The 10,419-nt window shown below is 36.8% G+C and overlaps 1 non-coding gene across 1 annotated transcript; it reads left to right on the forward strand.

Moving 5' to 3' along the window:
• The first annotated feature begins 1,298 nt into the window (after window positions 1-1,298).
• Window positions 1,299-1,371, forward strand: trnaf-gaa (transfer RNA phenylalanine (anticodon GAA)). Its single transcript has one exon. It is a non-coding gene; the product is annotated as a tRNA-Phe (tRNA).
• Window positions 1,372-10,419: the final 9,048 nt, after the last annotated feature.

Raw genomic sequence — 10,419 nt, forward strand, 5'->3', positions numbered from 1 at the left:
AGTAACTGCTTTATTCTGATTAGGGTTGCAGTGGCTCCAGAGCTTTTCCTGGAAATACTGGGCATGAGGAGGAAATACACCCTGGATAGGATGCTACTCCACTGCATGCACACACGTTCATATACTCAGTAGTGATGGGAAGTTCGGATCATTTTACCGACACAGATCTTTGAATCTAGTTTAGCAAAAGGAACGAATAATTTTTCGAGTCATTTCGTTCATTTCAGCAGAATATAATTCAAATGTTACATGTTGTATTCCCCAACACATCTAGTACTTACGCAAACGTTGATCACATTTGGGATAAAAAATAAACTATAGGTTGATGCAGTGAAGCTGTGACGTGAAGAACGAACGACTCGAACCCGAAGACTTGAGAGACGAGCTAATCATTTCTGTTTCCGATACAGAACCTATGGGGATGTTGCTGCGCATGCGCGGTCAAACATGAACGAATCACTTTGAGACAACTCGTTGTTCCCGAGTCATATTAAAGATTCGTTCAAAATTAACGAATCGTTCATGAACGACACATCACTAATACACTAGAGAACACAGTTTAGATGTTGTGTTTAACTAAAGCTTGTAACTCCACTATGAATTTCCAACCTTCGACTAGGAAACCCCCCAGAAAACCAGGAAGGTCTCCTCATTCCCATGTTCATAAGGCGTCAAATCAACATGACTACTCGCAGCATCAACAGTAAACAAAGTAACACTTCTTTATCTCTCATACTAAAAAAAAGTCATTTGTAGAATTTAATGTTTTACCCTTTACGATGTAAGATGTTGATGAATTAAATATAAGTTGTAAGTTGAATAAAAAAAAACACTTCTTTACTTTTGAATGTTATACATTGCTTTACATCGGTCAACATACAGACATATTATCTTATACAGATGATATAGTTTGTTGTTTTAAGCCGGTAAATGCATACTTTGTTGCGTCCATATTTTTCCCCACTTTGTAGCCGGATTGCTCTAACTTCTGGGTTTAGTTAAATACAGGAAGAGCAGCCAATCCACCTGTTTTTAAAAGGTCGGAGGAAACTGAAGAACCTAGAGGAAACATTACTCCACACAGACAGTAACCCTAGCTCAGGGACCAACCCTGGATCCTGGATTAATAAAAGACTTTGGAAGTGTTTAGTTGTTGGAACACAACTCAAATTCACGTGTTACAAAATCCCACCCTGTTTTGGTGTAAAAGAGCTATCTAATAGCTAATAGATAATTTCCCTTGTATTCATTACTAAATATATATATTATATAGTAATACATTAGATGCAGCGTTCAAGGCCGAAATAGCTCAGTTGGGAGAGCGTTAGACTGAAGATCTAAAGGTCCCTGGTTCGATCCCGGGTTTCGGCAGCAGGGTTGTCCACTTTTCTTCTTTTAATTTAGATTATATATTTATGTATATGTTTAATTAACAATTATCATGTTTTTGCTTTCAAGTGCTTTCGTCTGAATTAGGACACCCTTTATTCGGGGGCTTTATTCGCGAATACACTCTGTGATCTTACATGCACAGACATGTATCATAATTTCCCTTGGTGTAATTGGTGCCTTGGACATCTAACATTAAACGTTAAGTTGAACAATAACAGTGACATACATTAAACAGTATAAGGTGCGTATGGACTGAAATTAAACTAGACACATTGTTATGAGGTAGTGTGTAAATAGCATGCTGGTGTACAGTGTGTGTGTGTTCAGTGCAGGATATCAGTGTTGCTGATGTTACTGTAGTCCAGATATAATTCATTGTGATTGTCTACTAGCTGTAAGATAACTAATGTTAGTAACATTCTGGCTATTTAAAGTGGTTTAGACAAAAAAACATCACTCTGTCCATAGAGTTCCAAAATACATGCCAGTGAATGAAATCACATTTCACTGAAATCCGTTACTTCCTTTTCTGCTCGGTGACTTCTTGGAATTTTTTTTTTTTTTTTTTATAAAACCACGTGTAAAGAAAAATTGCCTCGGTTTAATTAAATAATAAAATTTACCACTGGGTGGCGCAAGAGCCTCTAAAATTGAATTTGATTTGGACATGCGGATATTGAGCTCTCGTTTGTGTGTTTGTGTGTGCATCAAACAATCCAGACATCTGTCTAAACAGAGTACAGTCCTAAACAAAAACTGGTCCAATAGCCTCGGGTTAGACTATGAAAACAGGAAGCTTGAAAAACAGAACAGATATATATATATATATATATATATATATATATATATATATATATATATATATATATATATATACATATATATATATGTGTGTGTGTGTGTGTGTGTGTGTGTGCATGTGTGTGTGTGTACCTTGAGAAGCCACTGTGTAACACTGAGCAAACCATAATTAACTTACTGTATATGATTCAGTTAGGGGTTTACATGAGCAAAGATTGATTGTGAGCAAGCTACTTTCAAAGAGTGGCTTATTTAACAATATACAATACATATACATAACAATATGATACATTTGCAGTTTTATAACAGGTGCAGTACCAGCAGGTCCTGCTTACACTACACTTTTAGAAAGTTTTGAACAAATAGCCAGAGGATTGCAGTGTCACTGGCTAAATGCCAATTGCATAGTGCAAGTGCACAGTGAATACTACGTTAGGTGCACTGGCTACCCGTTGTGTACTTTAATGAAACTGAATTAATACAAAGAAGTTAACAGTTCTCCTAAAGATATATTAGATTTCAATGGTACGGAATCAAATGGCAAAAATGTCTTTTAGTAACACCGTAACAAACAAGCCTGCACTGGAAGAGGAGAAATGAGCAACTGCACCAAACCAGGTAATGTATACATTTTTTAAAAACCTGTAGGTTTAATGTTTTGCATATTCTACAGTATGAATTGTTTAAAAGCTCATCAAAAATTAATATTACTCTCTTGGTGCTCCTGAATTTTAAAAATATATATATTCAAATGATATCTTTAGCCTATAACATTTAACATGTAATATTTCTTATGGGAAACTTAAAAACATGATTTGTGGGCTAATTTCATGTACGATGCAGAGACCTGTCATATATGAGCATTACTACATATATAGCTTGATCAACAATTTTAAACATGCGTTTACATTAAGACAATTAATATATAAGAACGAATCCAACTAGTTTTAACAGTAGCAGTATGTTAAAGGCTTTAGGGGTTCGAATCCGGCAGAACTATGTGTCTAACTGGCTGTAGAAAACATGTAGATACAGAGACATTGTTGGTCAGAGGTCAGTTAGGGCCACAAAAGCAGCCCAGAATTTGCGTCATACCCATTCACAGAAGTGAATGGTCTCTCTCTTTTTCCTTATTTTTTTCTGTCTCTTTCTCTGCCTCGTTTCCCCAGTGCCCCCATCTCTATTGATGTAGTCACCTTTGGGTGAATGAGCCTGATGCTTGTGAGACAAAGACCAGCAGGAAATGTACAGGTCAGGGGTAAATGTTTTGAGGTGCTGTCCAGACATCCAGAGAACACTGAAATAGGCTTAAAAAGAGGCTTTTGGACAATGTGTACATGTGTGTGTGTGTGTGTGTGTGTGTGTGTGTGTGTGCGTGTGTGCGTGTGTTCTCACTCTCCTTCATCTCTACATCCGTCTCCACATGAACCTTTTAACCAGGCCTTCCAGGAACTTCAAGGAAATGTGTCAACACACACACACACACTTTGGCCAATTCAATTTGTTATCTTAAATCAGTAAGCTGAGGCATAGTTTGAATAAAATGTTTGGTTAATTTGCTCTAATTAGTTTAGATCATGGAGCTCACACTGGTTCACTGGTCCATTTGGCCTCCAGATAGGGGCTTACATAACTGCAACTGACACACAGAGTTCAAGAAAACATTGCCTAGAAGAAAGCCAAAGCAAAGTTAAGATGGCAGCAATAAGCAAGGATGGAAACACGAGAAGAGAGGTGGAAATAAAGATGTACCACTGGAGGCAAGAGCAATCATGATTGCCATAGTAACAGAATGAAAGAAGCTTTCTACTTTAGGGTCAGGAAATCACATGTGCTGTTGCTTTGACACACATTTCAGACTACAAGGTGAGCAAGGAAGCCAAACTGAGATGGAATCCAACCAAAATCATCCATTTTCTGCATTTCGTTTTACTTTTCTTGCTAGATGATGCCACCAGTGAAAAAAAAAATCATTGTGCATTCATCTTCAGTAACTGATTTATCCTGGTCAAGGTCACGGTGGAGCTGGAAACTTTCCCGGGAAAACTGGGTGGAAGACAGAACAAGTTACCCTAGATGGGATGCCAATCCATCACAGGACACCATGCACACATACCGTATTCCACCTTATGGGCAAATTATCATAGCCAATCCACCTATGTGCATGTTTTTGGATAGTTGGAGGAAACTGGAGAACCAGTGCAAACATGGGAAGAATATACAAAACTCCACACACTCCAAAAATTTCATATAAATTAAGGTCCATTTAAGTAAAATATATAAGTTCAACAAAAAGCAAATAGGTAATGTTAAATAGGTCTGTGTTAAACTCATTATATATAAATATGTGCATATCCCTCCTATTTTGTTGGTAAAAAAGATATATCCATTATGTTATGGGTCAAAATGACTTCCACAGTTTAAATACACACACACACACACACACACACACACAAAGCAAAGATCAGCTTAAAACAGTAAACCTTTATTATGGCTTGTTGATATATTTGCATATAAGTTCATGACCGTAAATGAGGAAAGTCAAAAAAATTCAAGGAGAAAAAGAGAGATTAACCAGTATTTCAGACATCTCAAATGTGGAAATGGGTCAAATTCACCCATAACCTAATAGGAGGGATATACGCATATACAAGCTTAATGTATTGTAGTAACATGGACATTATATCAATATGTAAAAGCTACATATTTTATGTAATTTATGTGGAAATTCTGCCCTTAATTTAAATACGTTGGCCCATGACATAACACAAGCTCAGTATTGAACCCAGGACTTTTGAGCTGTGAGGTGACAAAGTTACCCAGTGGTGCAATGAGCTCAGCTGCCCCAATGAAAAAGATGGAGAGGAAAAAAAAAGAATATTAGTAAGGTGTTGAGTTACCACTGGTCATCAAAACACATTCCATGTGCCTTGGCATAGACTCCACACATCTCTGGAACTGCACTGGAGGGATAAATACCATTCTCCCAAAACATATTCCCTGTTATGATGAAGGTGTTAGAGAGTGCTGTCTAACATACAGTATCCATCCAAAATCTCCCATACATGTTTATTTGGGTTGAGATCTGGTGACCGTGAAGGGCATAGTACTCATTAAACTATACATTGAGCCCTGAGCTCTGTGGATGTGGATATTTTCATCCTGGAAGAGACTACTCCCATCAGGATAAAAATGATGTATTATATGGTGACTCATTTTGAGCCATTTTGTTCTGCACAGGAGTATAAGTGGTTCGATATGATACTGTTTGTTTGGCTCTTCAGCATAATCTAATCTTTGTGTGCATTTCTATGTGCCTGGTACAGAGATTTCCACACTCAGGGCCTTGCCTACGTATCATTGTTATCACTGTTGAAAAAGTTCATCATCACCAGTGTGTGTCACCTTTGCATGTTTTTTTTTTTTTATTATTATTAATGTAGTACATTTATTTTCAACAGGTGAGCCTTTCATTACAATAGTGCGAACCAGCACATTAAAGTCAAATGTATCAATCAGCGTCAACAAATCAGACCGATAACAAGCTCACACCTTTTTTATATCTTCCACTGGTACACCCTAGTCAGGGATACCAGGAAAAAACACCACCTATCCACTATCAAAAAGTAATCATGATCTAGCACATAGAAGCACTTTTGTCCACTCACTTGCTCACTTTCAGTAACCGCTTTATCCTGATCAGGATTCATTCATTCATTCATTCATCTTTACTAACTGCTTCATCCTATGTCAAGAATACAGGGTACAATGCAGCACAACAATATAAAAGAAGTTTTGAACCAGATGATTAAAAAAATTATTACATTTGCTTTTTTGTTTTTATCAGCCTGAATCCATAGCAGTTATGTTAAGAGTTTGAGAGCAGAATATGAATGACTTTATTTGTGCAAGGAGTAGAAGGACAGTTGTGTTTGAAGAAAGATGTCAAGAAATATACTACCCACACAATGGCTTTGACCGGCTGTGTTCAACAGAGTTCACAATCTGATACTCTTTAAGCACTATTGATAGATCCAGATTCATGGTTTTCATTATTATACATCATTGCATGTCTGAAAGTAACAAAACCACATATTTCCTGAAGTAGACTGTGTAAATAGTTATAAGCTCTAAGTTATTTGTCCACTAGCTGTGTTCCTAATCCCATGACTCTCGACAGGTTTCAAAAGCATTGTTAAAATTTGTCGCAGTGGTTGATATCCTTACTCGTCATTATCAGTTATATTTATTACTGAGCATTTATATTGTAGTTATTAGCTTTATTGTATGTCACTTGAATTGAATGAGTTATAGCCCAATCACAATAATACAAAACAAGTACATGTTTATAAAGTAAGGGCTTTTCAAGGGTGAATAATGTATGGTTTCACATAAAATCTTCAGCTTCAGCTTTAACAGAAAAACTGTTCCAAATTTTCTAAGAAGTCAACTTGAATGTAACGACAATTTTAATACCAAATCTGATATGTGAGTGAAAAGTTCAGGGAAAAAAAACACTTTAAAATAATTTCCTCTGTATTTAAATAGGGAAATGTTAATAAAATAAATCTGTATTGAGATTCTGAATAAAACAAATGAAAAAAAAAAACAAAAAACAGTTATAGTGGTCCCTCAATTAGCCTAGCATTATTAACTCTATGAGCTTGTCGGTTAAATAAGATGTTATTTGGCTAGCTCACAAGGGTCTAACACATAATGTACAAGATAGCTTTCACTCACACACACTAAGATAGCAATATTTAAAATGTATATATTCCTATACCCATGGTTCTTTTGGTGGCTGTGTAGTTGTGGGACTACGGAGACAATAATGATGCAAGCAACAAAGCGTGCCTAACAATTATTTCTTGCCACTATTTTTAGAACTGGCTCAAAATTTCATATTTCCCTACCATATGCTAGCATATGTCTGAATGTCTACAGACAAATTTAAATCACACTGCATTTGACATGTTTCATTCCTAGATTACATCTTTATTGCACAGCAGTAACACTGATGACGTGATGTATTAGCGAGTGATGTCTCATACAGTAGCTCACTTTCCCGTATGTTCATGTTACAATTTTTTTTTATTCACTCAGCAGATGGTTTCTTCATAGCATAAGCGTACCAAACATCTGGTAAGGGTTTACGGCTATTTCCCTTTGCACAAGACAGACACGTTTCTGTTTTCTTGCTTTCTTTCTTTTTTTGTAAAATAGAAATTTATGCTGTGCTGGGTCTCTCTCTCTCTCTCTCTCTCTCTCTCTCTCTCTCTCTCTCTCCCTCTCTCTCTCTCCCCATATATTATGTTTCTTACTTATGTAAGATGGATGATGAATTAAGCAGCTAATCACTGATTTAAAAGGCCATGATACTGTAGCAGTGAGATTACTCATTAGGGGTGTGTACATCATCAAGAATCTCATGTTGCTTTTTATATATCTTGCATAGGTTTTCTGAACACTAGGTTGTTGTTTCAGCTCTATTGTATTTGTGCCGCGGGCTTTAATCATTGGGGCATCTTTATTTTCGATTTGCATTGCAGCAATATGAAAACTTCCAAACATGGTGTTCTTTTTCATAATTGTGCTTCAAATCAGCAAAAAGAAGGGTATTGTTTACCATTGCTTCTCTGCCATTTGAGCAGGTACACAGCCTGTCTGTTGTGTGTTCTAGCTTAATTGTAAGATACCAACATGCTATAGCAAACAGCATAGACCTTAAAATGTGTATTATTATGTGTAAATCAGCGAGCAAGTGTAGGTTGCTTTATCTTTGTTTATGTGACTTACTGTGTGTCTGTCTGTATGTGAAATTAGAGAGCTATTTTTCCTTGGCAGTGTTAATGGGAGGGTTTGGGTTACGGCCATGCCTGCTTGACTCTGGTTTCCAAAAGTGACCTTGTCACTGGGCCACTTTAACATGTATTATTCAGAGTTAACCTGAACACTGTGACCCTGCCTTCACACTGAGCCTTTTTAGCCAAACACTCACTGCCGATTTTTAATGCTAATGCCTTTTTAGTCATACATTCTGTTATTTTTATTCATGCCAATTTGATTACCCATTGACACCAAATGTATAGGTGTTTTGTATTTGTACTTTTTCATTCATTTATACACCATTTGTGTACACTATTTTCAGAGTACCAACAGATTCATTTTATCTGAAATATTTTAGTTAGTACTAATAGCCAAAAATTGCCCTAAACAGCTATTGATAGGCTGGAATTGCCATAATAACTAGTACAAAAAAAAAAGCTTTGCTAGGAGCAGGAGTCCATCAGGAATGTCACTTTCCCTCAGAAGTGTTGTTCTGAGGGAAGTAAAACCAAAAATATAATTACACTGTAATTACAATTATCGACAATAACCATTTTCATAGAATCTGTCACAATAAAAACGTTAACATTTCATCACATTTTTTTGTGTCAAAAAATTTTGACTTTCAAAGTGGTGAATGCCACAAATGTGGTCAGTAATACCCCATCTGAATGCAGTATACAATGTGCCAGTGAAAACTCCAAGGTGATTTCCACCTTGAAGATCAGAAAGTAATCCACATATACGTATAAAATTAGATATGTATTGCTTACAACCTTAAGTCTTCTTTGGTAAGAAGCTTGGCACATCAGAATTTGGCATCTTCTCCCACTTCTTTCTGCAGATTCTCTGTCATGCTGAATCAAGAGGATCTCTGTACTGCTATTTTCAGTTCCATAAAGTTGTTCAATTGATTCAAGTCCAGGCTATGGCTGGATCACTGAAGCACATTCACAGACTCTTCATGAAGCCACTCTTGCATTGTCTTTGCTGTGTGTTTTGGGTCATGGTCATATTGGAAGGTGGAACTTCACCCTAATCTGAAAGCTTTTGAGCAGGTTTTTCTAAGGGATGTCTCTGGACATTGATCAGTTTATCCTTCCCTCAAACCTGACAGGCCTCCCAGTCCCTGCTACTGAGAACCATTCCCAATCCATATTGCTACCAACACCACGTTTCAACATAGGGATGGCTGGTTTCATCCAGATGTGAAACTTGACATTCAGGCCAAAGTGTCTAATCTTGATTTTATCAGACTATAAAATCTTGAAAATCCTTTACATGGCTTTGGGAAACTACAAGTGAGTAGTCAGGGACCTTTTTTTGATAAGAAGTGGCTTCTGTCTACACACCATACAGGCTTGATGCTGAAAGGATGGTTGTCATTCTGTCAGGTTCTTCTATCTCCACACAGGACCTCTGCAGTTCTGTCAAAATAACCTTGAGGTTGGCCAGATACGAAAAGAGTCTTGCTGGTTTCAAAAGACATCCATTTAACAATGATGGAAATTTTGTTTGATTTCCTGGATCTGAACCTCATGGCTTGTTTTCTACACCATCTGTGGCTTTTCTTGACAGAGGTTTGCCTAATCATATAATGTCCTAAACTGAAGTTAACCACAGGGGAATATTAATCAAATCGTACAGTTTGAAAAGACACAGTGTGAAAAGACACAGTGCATTAAGTTTTTGCCTGTGACATGCTGGCATTATCATTTACCGTAGAGGCAGCAACGGGATACTTCCACTGCTGTGCTGGAGACTTCATCTGAATGAAGCTCTTACGTCAGTGGCCAGGGAATTCTCCCTATGTGGGATCACTCGCCATAGATTACTTTTCACCCCTCTGGAATTCAGATAAAGTCATGAAATGAGAAACCCCCTGTTTTTCTCACAAGGTGCTTGAAAGAGGTGATAAAGGTAAAGGTGATAAAGTGATATAAACATGATAAAGTGCACTGGGGAAACATGACAATGTTCTGTCTATCATTTAGGAGAAGAATGGTCGGAGAATATATTAGCGTACCCGTGTGTGTGTGAGAGAGAGAGAGAGAGAGAGAGAGAGAGAGAGAGTATGGGTTTAGGAGGGTGATCTTAAATTTATTTGAAACTGGTGACAGATTTGCTGAAGAAGATTTGTACTGGGGTGGAGTAATTGTTGACATATACACTGATCTCAGACTCAAGATAAGCATATCTTATATATTATAAAATAAGTATAGCCAATGGAAATTATTGGCATTTTTTTGGACATATTTGGACAAACAAACATTTGATCCTCTTTGAAACAGTGCCTATTAATAAAGTTGATACACTCAATATAAAATTGACATTTTCTAGTAATTTTCACAATTTAAATTAACAAAAAAACAGATCAGTCACATGGAAAAAGTTTGCATG

This window comes from Ictalurus furcatus, chromosome 11 (assembly GCF_023375685.1).
Source record: "Ictalurus furcatus strain D&B chromosome 11, Billie_1.0, whole genome shotgun sequence".
NCBI lineage: Eukaryota > Metazoa > Chordata > Actinopteri > Siluriformes > Ictaluridae > Ictalurus > Ictalurus furcatus.